Source organism: Papio anubis, chromosome 1 (assembly GCF_008728515.1).
Source record: "Papio anubis isolate 15944 chromosome 1, Panubis1.0, whole genome shotgun sequence".
In the NCBI taxonomy this organism is placed as follows: domain Eukaryota; kingdom Metazoa; phylum Chordata; class Mammalia; order Primates; family Cercopithecidae; genus Papio; species Papio anubis.
In genome coordinates, this window is record NC_044976.1 from 23609988 (window position 1) to 23629696 (window position 19709).

The 19709-nt window shown below is 43.7% G+C and overlaps 1 long non-coding RNA gene across 5 annotated transcripts; it reads right to left on the reverse strand.

Annotated features, from left to right (window-relative positions):
* Nucleotides 1-2913: 2913 nt before the first annotated feature.
* LOC103882495 lies at nucleotides 2914-19400 on the reverse strand. 5 transcript variants are annotated; one of them, XR_004183327.1, is made up of 4 exons: nucleotides 19287-19400; nucleotides 18546-18694; nucleotides 8881-9040; nucleotides 8445-8653 (listed from the first exon to the last, which is right to left on the reverse strand). It is a non-coding gene; the product is annotated as an uncharacterized LOC103882495 (long non-coding RNA). The 5 variants fall into 5 exon arrangements; XR_004183328.1 differs by lacking the exons at nucleotides 8445-8653; nucleotides 8881-9040 and adding an exon at nucleotides 2914-4096; XR_004183326.1 differs by lacking the exon at nucleotides 8881-9040.
* Nucleotides 19401-19709: the final 309 nt, after the last annotated feature.

Below are 19709 nucleotides of genomic sequence, written 5' to 3' on the forward strand. Positions count from 1 at the left end.
GAGTTACAGAGAAACGCCACATTTTGGGAAAAATTATGGAGTCCTTTATTAGCCGGTGACTGAGAGACAGCTAGCGCTCAAAATTCTCTCGGCCCCAAAGAAGGGGCTAGATTTTCTTTTACACTAAGGTCTAAATAGGGGAGGGGGGTTTAACTGAAGCAATTTTACAGAAGCAGAATAGGCAAAAAGTTTTAAAAAATTAATTGGTTATAGAAGCAGTTACAAAAAATAAACAGTTCCAGGTGCAGGGGCTTAAACTATCACTAAGAGATATCTTCCACCGAGCACATTCCCAGGAGCTGCTGGTACAGCCTGCCTCAATATCTTATCAGCAGGTGCATTCTTGGATGTGATTGGAGTCAGCTTGCACTAGTTATTCCCTTAAGGGGGATAAAGGGGCCTGCAAGTAAAGAAACTAAAATGGAGTCTGTCCGGTTCTCTGCTAGGAGAGAGTCACTCAGGTTAAAACAAGGTAGGGTAGCGCAACAAGCTTTAAGTGTGCCATTTAAGTTGGGGTTTTTTGTTTGTGTCCTTCATTATGGTAGGCAAACCAATTGCCTCCCAAACATGTCCATTCCCTAATTTCCTGGAACCTGTGAATATGTTACCTTAAGGTGGCAAAAGGCATTATGCAGATGTAATTAAGGTTAAGGATATGGAGATGAGATTATCCTGAAGTATCTGGGTGGGCCCAATCTAATCTCAGGAGAGAGTCAAAGCATGAGAAGAATTCTATGCCCTGTTGCTGCTTTTGAAATGTAGGGCCCAGCGTGGTGGCTCACACCTGTAATCCCAGCACTTTGGGAGGCCAAAGCAGACGGATCACCAGGTCAGGCGTTTTGAGACCGGCCTGGCCGACATGGTGAAACCCCGTCTCTACTAAAAATGCAAAAATTAGCCGGGCGAGGTGGCGTGCACCTGTAATCCCAGCTACTTGGGAGGCTGAGGCAAGAAAATCACTTGAATCCGGGAGGCGGAGGTTGCAGTGAGCCGAGATCACACCACTGCACTTCAGCCTGGGCAATAGAGCGAGACTCCGTCTCAAAGAAAAAAATAATTAAAAAAAAAAAAAAAGAAATGTAGGGGCTTATGTGCAAGGGCAGGGAGAGGACTCTAGGGGCTAATGGTGGGTTCCAGCTGACAGCCAGGAAACAGACCTCAATCCTATATCATAGAACTGAATTCGGTCAACACCTGGATGAGCAAGTGTGGGGATCTTCCCCTAGAGTCTCCAAAAAGAATCAAAATGTGGCTGACACCTTGACTCTAACCTGGTGAGACTCCTCACCTGTAGAACTATGAGATATTAAATTTGCATTGTTTTAAGCCACTAACAATGTGGTTATTTATTACCACACCAGTAGGAAAATAAAACATTCAGTAGAATTTGTAGTTTTCCTTTTATCCTTTTTTTTTTTTTTTTGAGACGGAGTTTCACTCTGTTGCCCAGGCTGCAGTGCGATGGCGTAATTTTGGCTCACTGCAACCTCTGCCTCCTGGGTTCAAGCGATTCTCCTGCCTCAGCCTCCTAGGTAGCTGGGACTACAGGCGTGCACCACACCCAGCTAATTTTTGTATTTTTAGTAGAGACAGCGTTTCACCATGTTGGCCAGGCTGATCTTGAACTGACCTCAAGTGATCCACCCGCCTCAGCCTCCCAAAGTGCTGAGATTACAGACATAAGCCACCACACCTGGCCTTTTTTTTTTTTTTTTTTTGAGACAAGGTCTTGCTTTTTTGCCTAGGCTGGAGTGCAGTGGTGCAGTCACAACTCACTGCAGTCTCGACTTCTCAGGCTGAGGTGATCCTCCCAGCTCAGCTGCCTGCTGGGACTACATATACCACTACATATACCTATACCACTACGCCCAGCTAATTTAATCAATTTTTTGTAGAGATGTATAAAAGCTAACAGTCATTCCCTAGAGGTATAGAATCCTCTAGAAGAGGTCTCCATCCTTCTTTCTCATATCATAGAGATAACCAATGTTAACATTTTAATGAGTGCACTTCCATAGCTTTCTTTGACATGTCAAATATACCCATATATAGATTTTTTTTTTTTTTTTTTTGAGACAGAATCTCACTCTCTTGCCCAGGCTGGAGTGCAGTGGTGCAATCTCGACTTACTGCCACCTCTGCCTTCCTGGTTCAAGTGATTCCCATGCCCCAGCCTCCCGAGCAGCTGGGAGTACAGGTGCACGCCACCACGCCTGGCTAATTTTTGTTGCTGTTGTTGTTTTGTGAGACAGAGTCTCACTCTCTCGCTCAGGCTGGAGTGCAGTGGCATGATCTCGGCTCACTGCAATCTCCCTCTCCCAGGTTCAAGTGATTCTCGTGCCTCAGCCCCCCAAGTAGCAGGGATTACAGGCACATGCACCACACCCGGCTATTTTTTTTTTTTTTTCAGTAGAGACATATTCTGTGTGGGGAGTGCACAGGTAAAAGCAAACAGACAGCACTCACAGCAAGTGCAGATTGTAAAGTACTCTAGGTTTATTTAAGTATAAAAGAGAAGGTGCATTGAGCAAACAGCAGTGAGAAAAAAAAAAAAAAAACAATCAGCGTATATACACTCACCATATGATGGAGGATTCATCACCAGACCGGGAAGCAACAGCCTGGGTTCCAGAGTCGGCCACTGGTCCACGCACAGAGGAGGAGAGGTCTCATGCAGCTTCAGCATAGTCTGGGACCCTGACCTTTTTTTTTTTTTTTGAGACGGAGTTTCACTCTTGTTGCCCAGGCTGGAGTACAATAGCATGCACTGCAACCTCCGCCTCCCAGGTTCAAGGGATTCTCCTGTCTCAGCCTCCTGAGTAGCTGGGATTACAGGCGCCTGCCACTATGCCCAGCTAATTTTTGGTATTTTTAGTAGAGATGGGGTATCACCATGTTGTCCAGGCTGGTCTCGAACCTCTGACCTCAGGTGATCTGCCCACCTTGGCCTCCCAAAATGCTGGGATTACAGGCGTGAGCCACCACACCCGGCCTGACCTTTTTATAGTATTCTCTTTGGCATGAGGCCCAGGCACAAGGCCTTTTGTCACTGGACTCAAGGAACACGGAAAGGTCAGCCTATTTTCAAGGTTTTGTTTATCGCCTCGAGGCAGATGATGTATGTATCAAGAACAATCAGTATAGTCCATCTGTTCCTGAGCCAGTGCCCAGGGACAGATTTCTGGCATGTAACCATTCCTTGTGTTCAAGTCCAGTTGAGTTCAAATTTAATATTTAACTTTTCCTCCACAAGACGGGGTTTCACCATGTTGGCCAGGCTGGTCTCAACCTCTTGACTTCAGGGGATCTGCCCACTTCGGCTTCCCAAACTGCTGGGATTACAGGCGTGAGCCACTGCATCTGGTGCATACAGAATTTTTGATGAATATGGGCTCATTCTAAACAAGTTGAAACTTATAATCAACATCCTTTAGGATAAATCATATCGATCTAATGTGTTTTGGTTTATCAGCTGTATCACATTCCATAGTCTAGAAGTACTAGAAATTAGTCTACCCCTGCTTTTTTGGTTGGTTGGTTGTTTTTGAGATGGAGTTTTGCTCTTATTGCCCAGGCTGCACGATCTTGGCTCGCTGCAACTTCTGCCTCCCGGGTTCAAGCAATTTTTCTGCCTCAGCTTCCTGAGTAGCTGGGATTACAGACATGCGTGACCACATCCGGCTAATTTTGTATTTTTAGTAGAGACGGGGTTTCTCCATGTTGGTCAGGCTGGTCTCGAACTCCCAACCTCAGGTGATCCGCACACCTCAGCCTCCCAAACTGCTGGAATTACAGGTGTGAGCCACGGTGCCTGGCCTATCCCCCTTTTTTTAATTCATGGACATGCATATGGTTTCCAGTTTTTTCACTAAATACAATGCCTCAGAACTATCCATAGATATCAGAGCAGTCACAGAGCTCCTCCACAGGCCCCTAATCCACAAGCCCAAGGTCGAAGAGCCATGTACAAGACGAACTTGGAGCAACTGATTGCAGTGAAAACCCCAGCACTGCTCCAGGAGTTTCCTCCAACGGTGGTGGGGGTCAGCTTAGCTCTTTCAGAAAGGATTAGAGGAGCACATCCAAAGTGTGAGAGCTACAAAGAGGAAAAAGCAGCTCTGAGTGATTTTGACACAGATGACATAGCTGTTGATCTTAGATCAGAGATTAGTTGAGATTAGACATGTCTGTCTAATCCAGTAAAGCATTCGAAGCAATTAACAGATCAACAAACATGCTCGTTTTCAGGATGTCCCAAGGAATTCCTGCTGCTGGGTGAACCATCACCCCATGGGAGCTCACTCCACTGTTTGCAATTACTGAGCCTTGGTATAAGTCAGCTGTTCTTCCTACTGCTCCTCTTAGTGATGGTTTCCTGGGTTGGTAGCTGTATTGTGGAAATACCAGGCTTGCAGTGCAACACAGGAGGCACCCTTGATAAACTTAACACATCTATTCCCTGCCATGAAGACCTAGTATGTGAAGATGCTATGTGTAATATTCACCAGGGAAGCCGATGACTCTGTCCCATTACAGCCACCATAGAGAGATGTTATGAATAGTTTTGTTTGTTTTTTTTTTTTTTTGAGATGGAGTCTCACTCTGTTGCCCAGACTGGAGTGTGGTGGTCTCAGCTTACTGCAACCTCTGCCTCCCAGGTTCAAGTGATTCTCCTGCCTCAGCCTCCTGAGTAGCTGGGATTACAGGCGCCTGCCACCACACCCAGGTAATTTTTTGTATTTTTAGTAGGGACAGGGTTTCACCATGTTGACCAGGCTGATCTCGAACTCCTGATCTTGTGATCTGCCCGCTTCGGCCTCCCAAAGCGCTGGGATTACAGGCTTGAACCACCGTGCCCAGCCGAATAGTTCTGTATCACATCATTCAGCTTTTGGGGTGTCTACTCAAACTAGGGCAAGCAAAAGGACAACACACAAATCCAGATATGTGTTTGCCAATGTTATTCTTGATAAGTCATACAGGTGCAATTACTGGTGGTGTCACTACAACGGAAGAACCGATTGGTGCCTTTGTGTAATTGAGAATGAGACAGTCACGTCCATGCCTAATGGCCACCTGTATTGCTTGAGGACTGCTCTGCTTTGCACAAAATATAACTCTTCCATGCATACTTTTGCTCACAGGGTGTTGCTACTCAGTCAGATGAGCCATCTCAACCATACCCGCCTTAACATCAGAGGAACCGTTATTAACCATATATGGATTATGTTACACAAACTTCACAGGGAATTTAACTTCGGTGATGGCACAGTCATGGGCAGTGGAATAACTGGAGAATGTCAACTAGGTCCAGGACAGAAAAAGGAGAAATACTACAGAAGGCTAAGTTACTGAAGCTGTAAGAGGTTTCTTTTTTGAAGGTTATATGCGGTCCACTTTCTGTCCTACTCCCCCAAATCCTTTCACAGCCTCTACCTGATCATACTTAATTTTTGCAACTTCGACTCAACAACCAAATGATCACAGGTCATGTCTTGGGAGATTTAGCACTTGTCTGGCCCTGTGAAAAGATTAGTTGTTTGATCCTCATCCTGACAACAAATAACCTTTACTTCAAGGTACAATGCAATGAAACCATTATTTTTACAACCAGTGAAATGGGATCTTATAGAGCAGCAGTCCTAACCCTTTCAGCAGCAGGGACCAGTTTCATAGAAGACAGTTTTTCCACGGTCGGGGATGGGAGCGTTGTTCTGGGATGATTCAAGTGCATTACATGTATTTTGCACTTTTTATTATTATTACATTATAATATGTAATAAAATAGTTATACAACTTGCCCTGAGCTTGTTTTCCTGCAACTAGATGGTCCCATCTGAGGGGATGGGAGACAGTGACAGATCAATAAGTACTAGATTGTCATAAGGAGTGGCCCTCTAGAGCCTCTCATGCACAGAGTTCGCTCCTGTGGGAATCTGATGCTGTAGCTGACGTGACGAGAGGAGCTCAGGCAGTAATGCAAGCGATGGGGAGTGGCTGTGAATACAGACAAAGCTTCACTCGCCCACCGCCTGCCTCCTGCCGTGCGGCCTGGTTCCTAACAGGCCACAACCGGGGAGTTGCAGACCACCTTCCATTGGTGAAGGGGGATACATATCAACCCTTTGGGCCAGTAAAACGAATGTGCTCCGAGTAATCACCTCTGAACGTTGCTCCCATGTTCAGCGACTGTTTTGTTAAACGCTATTAATGGATAAGTTTTTCCTGAAAGTCTTCCATCAAGATCTTTTTTTTTTTTTTAATACACAGAGTCTCGCGAGCTCTGTTGTCCAGGCCTGAGTGCAGTGACGCCATCCTAGCTCACTGCAGCCTCAAATTCCTGGGCTCAAATGATCCTCCCGCCTCAGCCTACTGAGTAGTTAGGACTACAGGCATGCGCAACTACACCTGACTAATTTTTATAAAGAGTTTTTGGTAAAGTCCATATAGTCCAGGCTGGTCTCAGACTCCTGGCCTCAGGTAAGATCCTCCATCCCAGTCAGCTAAAGCACTGGGATTATAGGCATGAGCCACCATGCTGGGTCCCATTGAGATTTTGTTGTTGTTATTAGACAGCGTCTCACTCAGTCACCCAGGATGGAGTGCAGTGGTGTGATCACAGCTCACTACAGCCTCAATCTCCCAGGTTCCAGTGATCCTCCCACCTCAGCCCCCACCAGTAGCTGGTACTACAGGCACACACCACCATGCCCAGCTAATTTTTTTGTAGAGATGAAGTTTCACCATGTTGCCCAGGCTAATCTTGAACTCCTGGGCTCAAATGATTCTCCAGCCTTGGCCTCTCAGAATGCTGGGATTACAGGCGTGAGCCACCGTGCCTGGCTGCCCTATCCAGATCTCACAGGAGGCCCTCATGTGCTTGACTTCTTGTATTTTGCTATTGGACCTAAATCTGACTTCTCTGGAATGCATCAGGCATCTCACAATGAGTCCACTCACTTGAACAGTTCTTTATGGCATGTCAAGTTACCTTCACTTGCTTTCCTCAGTCCACTAGACTGGTTTCTGGATTTGACCTTTTGGGCAGCCTGGCTTGGAGGGGTATTATGCTTTGTAACACCTGAAACTTCACTGGGAGCCAAAGCCACATGCTGCTTTAAGTAGTATTACTTTTATTGCTAGGTTACTTTTATTCCTAAAGTGGAACTGCTAGGTCGAAGGAGCTGAGTCATCAATACATTGCAGTATTGCCTTCCAAAAAGGTTGTTACAACAATGCATGGGAATGCCTTCTTGATCTCCCAGACAGGTTTTCCCCCAATTATAGGTTATCTTGCTTTCCTGTGCCTCCTATTTTTAGCATTTATCACACTTGTAATTAAATAACTAAGGTTTTAATTTATTTTTAATGCCTTTCCTCCCAGAATATAAATTACATAAGGACAGAAACTTGTTCTTACTCTACCCCAGCATTCCAGATAGTGTATTTCATTTGGCATTCAATTGGTGTTTACTGAATGAACAAATGAAAAAGAATCTCACGTAGGTCTTAAGGGAACAAGCAGAGGGAAAGTAATATTTTAGAGAGAAACAAAAGTCTTAGCAAACTTGGAATTAGAAATGCCCATTTTAGAATTTGGGGATAGAAGATAAATAGCTTGACTAGAGCAAAGGATTTATTGTGGAGAATTTTGGAAAATAAAGTTAGAGATGTAGTTTTTTTGAGTCAGGGTCTTGCCCTGTTGCCCAGGTTGACTGAAGTGGTGCAGTCACGGTTCACTACAGCCTCAACCTCCCAGTCTCAAGTGATCCTCCCACCTCAGCCTCCCAAGTAGCTGAGGCTACAGGCACACATCATCATGCCCAGCTAATTTTTTGTTGGTGGTGGTATTTTTTGTAGAGACAAGGTTTCTCCATATTGCCCAGGCTGGTCTGGAACTCCTGGGCTCAAGTGATCTGCCCACCTCAGTTTCCCAAAGTGCTGGGATTACAGGCGTGACCCACCATACCTGGCCCAGAGAAATAGATTTGAGGCAGACCGTGGTGAGACATGAATGTGAACATCTACTTATGAAGCAGCAGGATCCTCATTCATCAGAAATAATCTATCTCCTAAAAGCTGACTGAATACACTGAGATGGCAAGCAGCTTTACTTAACTGGATGGGAGGAAAGAAAACGCCTGCAGGATTTGGGGGCAGAGTGTTCCAAAGGCTTTTAACCTTTAACATATGCTTTGCTTAAACAAATACCTAAAACATTTACACTATAAAAATGCATAATCTCACAATGTATTTATTTATTTTTTTGAGACGGAATCTCGATCTGTTGCCTAAGCTGGAGTACAGTGGCACAATCTTGGCTCGCTGCAATCTCTGCCTCCCAGGTTCTAGTGATTCTCCTGCCTCAGTCTCCTGAGTAGCTGGGATTACAGACGTGCACCACCATGCCGGCTAATTTTTGTATTTTTGTAGAGACTAGGTGTCACAATGTTGGCCAAGCTGGTCTCGAACTCCTGACTTTGTGATCTGCCTGCCTGGGTCTCCCAAAGTGCTGGGATTACAGGCGTGAGCCACCGTGTCCAGCCGGCATCTAGTGTTCTCATGGGAGAAGGCTTTTTGGAAGGCCCTGTCATTGTGTTTGTGAGACTGGCTCCTGCTGTCCTCCTCTCAGGGCTGTCTGAGGTTTCTGTTCCTACGACATAAAGAATTAGTTCTAATTATTCTCTCAGTAGGTTCAAAACCTAAAAGTTTTTATCTACAGAATGAACAAGAATACTGCTTTATGTAATAAAAACTCATTTAAACTTTTAATATTCAGTCATTATACCAAGTACTTTCAGTATTAAAGCATACAGAATTTTCTTTCTGGAACCAAACAATGAAATAAATATCTCTTTAAAAAAAACTTTGCATTTGTACCATTATGAGAAGTTTGGTATCATAGGAGATTTGGCCTAGAAAACACTTTGTCATTTTAGAGGTGTTATCCAATGTTCTGCGCAGACGCTGGTGTCACAGAAAATGGAGTTGAATCCTTTCTCTGCCACTCTTTGAGGAGAATCTCACCATTTATTATGCACTGTAGAATACAACAATAAAATACAGCTATGTACCACATAACAACATCTTGGTCAACAACAGACTGCATATATGATGGTGGTCATCCAGTAAGCTAAGGTTAATTTATTATTATTTTTTGAGATGGAGTCTTACTCTGTCACCCAGGCTAGAGTGGAATGGCACCATCTCGGCTCACTGAACCTCTGCCTCCTGGGTTCAAGCGATTCTCCTGCCTCAGCCTCCCAAGTAGCTGGGATTACAGGCACCTACCACATCTGGCTAATTTTTTGTGTTTTTAGTAAAGATGGGGTTTCACCATGTTGGCCAGGCTGATCTCAAACTCCTGACCTCAAGTGATCCACCCACCTCAGCCTCCCAAAGTGCTGGGATGAGAGGCCTGAGCCACTGTGCCCGGCCTTGTTTGCTTTTTTAACAGATAACAGTGTGCTCATAGAAACTGCTTTGACATGACTGCAATCATGTGCTTCATAGAACCTTAGATCATACCATTAGAGTCTTCAGATGGTATAATTTTTTTTTTTTTTTTTTGAGATGGAGTATCCCTCTGTCACCAGGCTGGAGTTCAGTGCCACAATCTCAGCTCACTGCAACCTCCACCTCCCAAGTTCAAGCGATTCTCCTGCCTCAGCCTCCCGAGTAGCTGGGACTACAGGCACGCGCTACCACACCCGGCTAATTTTTGCATTTTTAGTCGAGACGGGGTTTCACCATGTCGGCCAGGATCAGCCCGCCTTGGACTCCCAAAGTGCTGGGATTACAGGTGTGAGCCACCATGCCCGGCCTATACTTCCCTATTTGAGTACCATTTGGTGTTTTGAAGAATTAACAGCTTTGTGAACGTGGCAGTGCTTGTGATTCAGGCTTCCACTGAGACCAAGGGCAGAACCTGATTGCAGGACAACAGATGGACAGTGTGTGGCAGTGTTTAAATGTTCTTCTGAAAGCTGATACCACAGCTCTCTGTGCACTGATTGTATATGCATCCCAGGATTATATTATTGTTTTCTATTGCTATGTGTCACACTTTGCCAAACAGGATGTGGAAAATGAATAAGCAGTTTTCTTAGGTACTTCTTAACAATTGGTCAAAATGAACTCCATTGCTTAAGAAAAGCATAAACACCATTTAGTCACTGAATATAGCTGTATGTATGGTTGTTACTATGGGAAATCTTGTTTTGCCAATTTTCTTTGAAAATTCTGGCAGACCAAGGTTCTTTTTGTTTACATAATACTTGAAAAATAAAAATGAACAAGCTAAACAAACTACCAAGTTTTCACTTACATAAATGTAGTTGCATACAGAAAATGTGACTGTGAATTTATTTTTCTAGGACTTTTAAACTATAAGCATTATTTGTATGAAAGAGGACCAATCTATCAATTACAAACTCACAGAATTTTATAGATTTTTTTTTCCTACACAGCACAGAAAACAGAAAGAATTTGAAGCCACCCTTCAAACACAGGGGAAGGAGGTTGTACATACATCCTCATTGTCTTTCACATTCTAAGGTGGTACCACTCAGTGATTGAAATCCTTAAGCGTTGTATTAGTCTGCTTGGGCTCCCATAACAGCAGCTTAAACTGTTGTTAAGTCACTCAGACTTAAACAACAGAAATTTATTTTCTAATTCTGGACGCTGGAAGTTCAAGGTGCCGGCAGGGTTGGTTTCTGGGTGACATCTCTCTTCCTGTCTTGCAGATGGCTGCCTCCTTCCTGCGTCCTCATATGGCCTGTCCTCTGCTTTTACACTTCTGGTGTCTCTTCTTTTTTTTTTTTTTTTGAGACAGAGTCTCACTCTGTCACCCAGTCTGGAGTGCAGTGGCCTGATCTTGGCTCACTGCAACCTCCACCTCCCGGGTTCAAGCAACTCTCCTGCCTCAGCCTCCTGAGTAGCTGGGACTACAGGTGCCCGCCACCACAACCGGCTAATTTTTTTTAATTTTAGTAGAGAGGGGGTTTCACTGTGTTAGCCAGGATGGTCTCCATCTCCTGACCTCGTGATCTGCCTGCCTTGGCCTCCCAAAGTGCTGGGATTACAGGTGTGAGCCACTGCACCAAGCCAATTTCTTTTTTTTTTTTTTTTTTAATTATTATACTTTAAGTTCTAGGGTACATGTGCACAACTTGCAGGTTTGTTACATATGTATACACGTGCCATATTGGTGTGCTGCACCCATTAACTGGTCATTTATAATAGGTATTTCTCTTAATGCCATCCCTCCCCTCTCCCTGCACTCCACAACACGCCCCGGTGTATGATGTTCTCTGCTTTGTGTCGAAGTGTTCTCATTGTTCAATTCCCACCTATGAGTGAGAACGTGCAGTGTTTGGTTTTCTGTCCTTGCGACAGTTTGCTCAGAATGATGGTTTCCAGCTTCATTCATGTCCCTACAAAGGACATGAAATCCTTTTTTATAGCTGCATTGTATTCCATGGTGTGTATGTGCCATATTTTCTTAATCCAGTCTATCATTGATGGACATTTGGGTTGGTTCCAGGTCTTTGCTATTGTGAATAGTGCTGCAATAAACATATGTGTGCATGTGTCTTTATAGCAGCATGATTTATAATCCTTTGGGTATATACCCAGTAATAGGATGGCTGGGTCAAATGGTATTTCTAGTTCTAGATCCTTGAGAATGTACACTGTCTTCTACAATGATTGAACTGGATTTACAGTCCCGCAGCAAGAGTAAAAGTGTTCCTATTTCTCCACATCCTCTCCAGCACCTGTTGTTTCCCCAACTGTGATCGTCTCATTCTTACTGGTATGAGATGGTATCTCATTTCGGTTTTGATTTGCATTTCTCTGATGGCCAGTGATGATGAGCATTTTTTCATGTATCTGTTGGCTGCATAAATGTCTTCTTTTTGAGAGTGTCTGTTCATATCAACAGCTTACACTTTTGATGGGGTTGATTTTTTCTTGTAAATTTGTTTTAAGTTCTTTGTAGATTTCTGGATAGTAGCCCTTTGTCAGATGGGTAGATTGTAAGAATTTTCTCCCATTCTGTAGATTGCCTGTTCACTCTGATGTTGGTTTCTTTGCTGTGCAAGCTCTTTAGTTGCTTAGATCCCATTTGTCTGTTGCAACTTGATTTGCCATTGCTTTTGGTGTTTAGTCATGAAGTCCTTGCCCATGCCTATGTCCTGGTGTTACTTTCAGAGTTTGCAGTTTTTCTTCTAGGGTTTTATGGTTTTAGGTCTAACATTTAAGTCTTTAATCCATCTTAAATTAATTTTGTATAAGGTGTAAAGGAAGGGATCCAGTTTCCAGCTTTCTACATATGGCCTAGCTAGTTTTTCCCAACACCATTTATTAAATAGGTAATCCTTTCACATTCTTGTTTTTGTCAGGTTTGTCAAAGATCAGATGGTTGTAGATGTGTGGTAGTATTTCTGAGAGAGGGCTCACTGTTCTGTTTCATTGGTCATCTCTGTTTTGGTACCAGTGATACCATGCTGTACTGTAACCTTGTAGTATAGTTACTGTTGGTTTTAAAGTCCTGTTTTATCAGAGATTAGAATTGCAACCCCTGCTTTTTCCCCATTTGCTTGGTAGATCTTCCTCCATCCCTTTATTTTAAACCTATGTGTATCTCTGCATGAGATGGGTCTCTGAATACAGCACACTGATGGGTCTTGACTCTTTATTCAATTTACTTGATCTATGTCTTTTAATTGGGGCATTTAGCCCATTTACATTAAGTTAATATTGTTATGTGTGAAGATTTGATCCACCATCATTATAGGTATGTTGGCTGGTAATTTTGCTCGTTAATTGATGCGTTTCTTCTAGGTGATGGTCTTTACAATTTGCATTAGCTTTTGCTTTTAGGCTGGTATGTCCTTTTCCATGTTTACTGCTTCCTTCAGGAGCTCTTGTAAAGGCAGGCCTGGTGGTGACAAAATCTCTCAGCATTTGCTTGTCTGTAAAGGATTTTTATTTCTCCTTGCTTATGAAGCTTTAGTTTGGCTGGATATGAAATTCTGGGTTGAAAATTCTTTTTTTAAGGATGTGAATGTGGCCCTTTACTCTCTTCTTGGCTTGTAGGTTTCTGCTGAGAGATCCACTTTCTGTTAGTCTGATGGGCTTCCCTTTGTGGGTAACCTGACCTTTCTCTCCTGAAAACATAACATTTTTCCTTCATTTCAACCTTAGTGAAATCTGACAATTATATGTCTTGGAGTTGCTCTCTTCTAGAATTATCTTTGTGGTGTTCTCTGTATTTCCTGAATTTGAATGTTGGCCTGCCCATACTAGGTTGGGAAGTTCTCCCAGATAATATCCTGAAGAGTGTTTTCCAACTTGGTTGCATTCTCCCCATCACTTTCAGGTACACCAATCACACATAAGAGTTGGTTTTTTCACATACTCCCCTATTTCTTAGAGGCTTTGTTTGTTTCTTTTCACTCTTTTTTCTCTTAACTTCTCTTCTCACTTCATTTCATTCATTTGATCTTCAATCACTGATATCCTTTCTTCCACTTGATTGAATCAGCTCCTGAAGCTTGTACGCATCACGTAGTTCTCGTGGCATGGTTTTCAGCTCCATCAGGTTATTTAAGGTCTTCTCTACACTGTTCTTGTCAGCCATTCATCTCACATCTTTTTTCAAGGTTTTTAGCTTCTTTGCAATGGGTTTGAACATCCTCCTTCAGTTCAGAGTTGTTATTACCGATCTTCTGAAGTCTACTTCTCTCAACTCATCAAAGTCATTCTCCATCTAGTTGTGTTCCATTGCTGGCGAGGAGCTGTGTTCCTTTGAAGAGAAGAGGCCTCTGATTTTTAAATTTTCAGCTTTTCTGCTTTGGTTTCTCCCCATCTTTGTGGTTTTATCACCTTTGGTCTTTGATAGTAGTGACCTACAGATGGGGCTTTGGTGTGGATGTCCTTTTTGTTGATATTGATGCTATTCCTTTCTGTTTGTTAATTTTCCTTCTAACAGTCAGGACCCTTAGCTTCAGGTCTGTTGGAGTTTGCTGGAGGTCCACTCAGATGCTGTTTACTGGGTATCACCAGCAGAGGCTGCCAGAACAGCAAATGTTGCAGAACAGCAAATGTGCCACCTGATCCTTCCTCTGGAAGCTTCATTTGAGAGGTGCACCTGGCTGTATGAGGTGTCAGTTGGCCACTACTGGGAGGTGTCTCCCAGTTAGGCTACTCGGGGTCAAGGATCCATTTGAGGCAGTCTGTGCATTCTTGGATCTCAGACTCCATGCTAGAGAACCACTACTCTCTTCAAAGCTGTCCAGGCAAGGGGCGTTTAAGTCTGCAGAAGTTTCTACTGCCCTGTTCCAGCTATGCCTGCCCCAGGGTGGGAGTCTACAGAGGCAGGCAGGCCTCACTGAGCTGCAGTGGGCTTCCACCCAGTTGGGCTTCCGCCACTTTGTTTACCTACTCAAGCCTCAGCTTAATGGCCCGGACACCCCTCCCCAGCCTGGCTGCCTTGCAGTTCAGTCTCAGACTGCTGTGCCAGCAGTGAGCAAGGCAGCATAGGCGTGGGACCCTCAGAGCCAGGCACAGGATATAATCTCCTGGTGTGCCATTTGCTAAGACTGTTGGAAAAGGGCAGTATTAGGGTGGGAGTGTCCCGATTTTCCAGGTACCATGTGTCACGGCTTCAATTGGCTAGGAAAGGGAATTTCCCGACGCCTTGCGCTTCCCAGGTGAGGCAATGCCCTGCCCTGCTTCAGCTCACACTCTGTGGGCTGTACCCACTGTTCAACAAGTCCCAGTGAGATGAACCCGGTACCTCAGCTGGAAATGCAGAAATCACCCATCTTCTGCATCACTCACGCTGGGAGCTGTAAACCGGAGCTGTTCCTATTCGGCCATCTTGGATCCTTCCCCCTCCCCTTTTTTTTGAGATGGAGTCTGGCTCTGTTGCCCAGCCTGGAGTGCAGTGGTATGATCTTGGCTCACTCCAATCTCTGCCTACCAGGTTCAAGCAATTCTCCCACCTCAGCCTCCTGTGTAGCTGGGATCACAGGCACACACCACCACACCCAGCTACTTTTTATATTTTTAGTAGAAATGGGGTTTCACCATATTGGCCAGGATGGTCTCAAACTCCTGACCTCAATTGATCCTCCTGCCTCAGCCTCCCAAAGTGCTGGGATTACAGACGTGAACCACTGTGCTGGGCCAAAAATATGATTTCTTATTTCCCACATTGCCAATTCTATTTCAACTAACTATAATAGCTATGTCTGTTGAGCACTCAAGTGTGTTCTAGAAACTGTCCCTGATTCTGGGGATATATCCAGGAATGAACTGTAGCCCCTGTTATTAAGTAATTTGTAGTCTGACTAAACCATTCGAAATTCAAAAAATAGCTACTTTTGGCTGTTATGGTAGCCCAAGCAGACTAATATAACGCTTAAGGATTTCAATCACTGAGTGGTACCACCTTAGAATGTGAAAGACAATGAGGATGTACATACCTTGCAGAACAAAATCCTACAAGATCCTCATGCTCTAGCTCCTGGCCACCTCCCCAGGAGGTAGATCACTTATCCCTATCTCCCTGGCCCACCCTTCTCTGTCACATGGCTTCTTTGCTGACCCTGATACACACCACACTTGTCCTCTCTACCTGGAAGTTGTATCCTCCATACCCACATGGCTCAATTCTTCACTTCATTCAAGTCTCTGCTCAGATGTTACTTCTTCAGAGAGCCCTTCCTTCACACACTATCTTGCATAGCAGCCTCCCCTACAAGTTGTCTTCTTTCTCCTTAACTTTTGTGATGGTTAATTTTAGGTGAAGAGAATGGCATGAATGGGGAAGCAAAGCTTGCAGTGAGCTGAGATCGTGCCACTGCACTCCAGCCTGGATGACAGAGCAAGACTCCATCTCAAAAAAAAAAAAAAAAAAGGTTAAAGTTCTAGTAATCAAGACAGTCCAGTTCAATTTGGTTGCCCTTTTCTGATGACATTTTTTTGAGTTCTAAAACAATCTTCTTTCCAAAGAGTCATTTTTTTGCTGTATGAGCTTTTGCCGCAACTTACACATAATATCAAATAACTCAGGTGCAGTTAGTGTATCCTTTTCTACGCTCCTTATAACTTCTTCAAAGATCATCAAGCAGTTCTGGACAAAAGGCATATATATTTCTGTTATACTATAATCTTGTTTCTTCATCCTCATCCTTGATGTATTTCCAAATTAGAGAAGAACACTCTTCTTTTCCCATATTTTGAAAATAAGACTTGATGGCAGGCCAACATTTTAACATCTTCTCTATGGCCAGTAACGATAGCCATCTTGTAGGCACATGTTGAAGGATTCTATTTTCATTTCGACAAAGTCAAAAACCTCATGAAGTGTCTCTGCATGTTTTGAGGAAACTGAAAAGCAACCCAAAACTTTGATTGTGAAAGCCTCAGTATCACAGGAAAGCAAATCACAGCCCTTTTTAGCAGTCTTGTATACCAGTTGTGCAGGCCGTTTAGCAGGTAAAACCTTTTCTTTTTCTGTGGTGAGAAGTTTGTAGACTGAATGGAACTTGCCAAAATTTACATTTGCACCATCTGCTGAATATGCAGATAGGTGAGCAAAGTCTAGTTTGTATTTGGACATGCTATCAATAATTGTTTATGTTTTCTGAGGTTTCATAAAAATTTTCATAGAAATCAAGAAGGCAACTTGAAACTCCACTTTTCAAATCAAAGTACCTAAGAGCTAGGGGGAACACTTTTGTATTGCCATGATTCAATACATTACTTGCCATCCTGTAGAAAGCATGATCATTGGTGAGATCTGACAGGATCAGCTCTACACTGTAAGGGCCAGCACATCTGTTACCAAAATCTCCCCTTTTTTTCCACCCACAGGATATTTTAGTTACAACCTCTGAATCAGAAAATGTAATTTTACTCCGTTTCATAGAGCAATCAAAGAAAGGATAGGATAAACCATGGTCATTTGTGTGGTATACCCAAGCTAATTCGCTAGTTCATCAGCTGCTATTTTCTCTTTCTTTTTTTTTTTTTTTTTTTTCCTGAGACAAAGTTTCACTCTGGCTGGAGTGCAGTGGTGCAATCTCGGCTCACTGCAACCTGTGCTTCCTGGGTTCAAGTGATTCTCGTGCCTCAGCCTCCCCAGTAGGTAGCTGGGATTACAGGTGTGTACCACCACGCCTGGCTAATTTTTGTATTTTTGATAGAGACAGGGTTTTGCCAGGTTGGCCAGGCTAGTCTTAAACTCCTGGCCTCAAGTGATCCACCCGCCTCAACCACCCAAAGTGCTGGGATAACACGTATGGGTCACCATGCCCAGCATTTTTTACTTTCTTTTTTTTTAAGACAGAGTCTCGTTCTGTTGCCCAAGCTGGTGTGCAGTAGCACTGGCGCAATCTTAGCTCACTGCAACTTCCGCCTCCCAGGTTCAACTGATCTTGTGCCTCAGCCTCCTGAGTAGCTAGGATTATAGGCAGGGGCCACCACACCCAGCTAATTTTTGTATTTTTAGTAGAGATCAGGTTTCACCATGTTGACCAGGCTAGTCTTGAACTCCTGGCTTCCGGTGATCTGCCTGCCTCAGCCTCCCAAAGTGCTGGGATTACAGGTGTGAGCCACCGTGCCCCACTAGCAGCTGCTATTTTCGATCGACCATTGGTGTCATTTTGGGAAACGAAAACACTGAATTGATTCAAAAGTACGTGATTGTCTCATCCCAGACTTGTTAGATTCAATGTCTGTATGTTTTTTCACATCCCCTTCTCCACCATGCCCAACCTCAAATTCTTTTCTGCATATTATGCAGTATGCTCTGTTTGGGTTACTTACCTCCCTAATCCAGCTGTATGTGTCCTTCCATCTGTCATTAAAATAACATAGCCGTTTATGTTAAACGGCTTTGGTATTGTCTAGGTCACACTGGCATTGGTATTGTACTTGTCATTAGTTTCATTATCTGAACTCTAAGAAAACATGGTCACAATTCACAAAGTTTACTGTCTATCTACATACAAAGCACACAGTCAAGTAGACTGTTAACACTCAAGATTAGGACTCACATTGTACATAGTTAGAACTTAAAATTGCTCTGAGAGGATGCAACAATGGATGATCCATTATTGTGAACCACAAGTCATGGCTGCCAATTCAGAGGTTAACAGAAGGCAGACAATAGCCATATTCACTTAAGGGTTGTCTTCAGTCTCTTTTTGGGTGGGGGGAGGCACCATACAGTTTTTGTATTCCTCCCATCCCCAACTTTCCTCACTCATTGCTGAAAATCAGGACTTTTTGCACTCAGGAGTTTCCTAGAATGTGGGACTTTCAGGGACAGTTCCAGGCTCACCAAAAGTAAAGTTCATTCCCCTCCCATTTTCATGGGTGAGAGCCTGTTTACTATTTCCAGATCTGCTACTTTGACTTTAACAAATTATATTTAGCCTTTCTGAGAAGTATAGAAGTTAAATCAAATAAAAAATTTTAACCAGATCTTTTGGAAGGTTTTGTTTGGATACACCTGAAGAACTTACCTCGAACTTTGTGGCATATAGTACAGCTGTTGCACAGTTTGTTTCTTTAACGATAGGAACAGTTCTGAGACCATCTGGCAAGTCAGGGTTGGCTATTCCTAAAGATTTAGCTGGGCTGGCTTTTGCTATTTCTAGCAGCTCCATTTTATCTACAAAAGACAAACATTCATTAAGTCCCAAAAACGTAAAGAATGACAAATTAAGCATTTATCTTATTAATGAGAGTAATATAAAGATGTTCACTCATGTTTATAAATATTTGACAATCATGTTAAGGTCAGTAAAGATAAAAAAGGGTAGGGGCAAAAAACACAAAGAGAAAGGAGAGTTAATATCTTTTCTCCTGCAGTCATTAGCTTATTAAAAGCTGAAATCAAGGTTTATTTAAAGCTGCTCAGAGCTGGTAAACTAATGTTAAGTCATTAACAGGAATTTAAAAGGTTTCATTAAGAACTGCCTGCACTAGATTCCTCCATCCTGAGACATTAAACAATCACGATAAACCTCCTGAGTGGTAAGAACGTGTCCATTTAAAAATAGGCTATAGATTATACTATGTAGTTTTATCTACTAATCGGTTAATGCCCCCCCACCGAAAACAAACAAACAAAAAACCCAAAGGGATATAAGTTTCATCCATCAAAGGAAACAACAGTCACCATGGTTTCCATCCCACTCATATACTGCCGCCGTACATGTAAATCAGATGAACCTGCGCGTAGCTCTTAACAAGTGACCCACCTTTTTAACTTAAGTGAAAGGAGGTTCTGCTCCGGGACTCTTCCTGGATCTCTCCCTCCACCCTCTGTGTTCTTTCGGGTGCACCATAGGATCAAAGCCGCAGCAACGCCGTCTCTGTGTGATCGCATAATGCCCTTCTGTAGCACGACCTTCCCCCGAGAGTGACCAGCTACCGGACAGGCACCACGGAGGGGTACCGAGCACCTCCCGGACCGGCGGCTGCAGGATCGCGAGTGCCTCCGCTAGGGAGACCGCACGTTGCCCCTGTGCTTCCTCCGGTGGCGCCTTCTGCAACGACACCTCGACCCTGCTGCTCCCTCTCTGGGGCTGGATCTGACTCCTCGACGGCGATCCCAGACGCGAGACCCAAACTGACGGCTTCCAGAAGAGGGGCCAGCCCGGCCACAAGTCGTTCACGTAGCT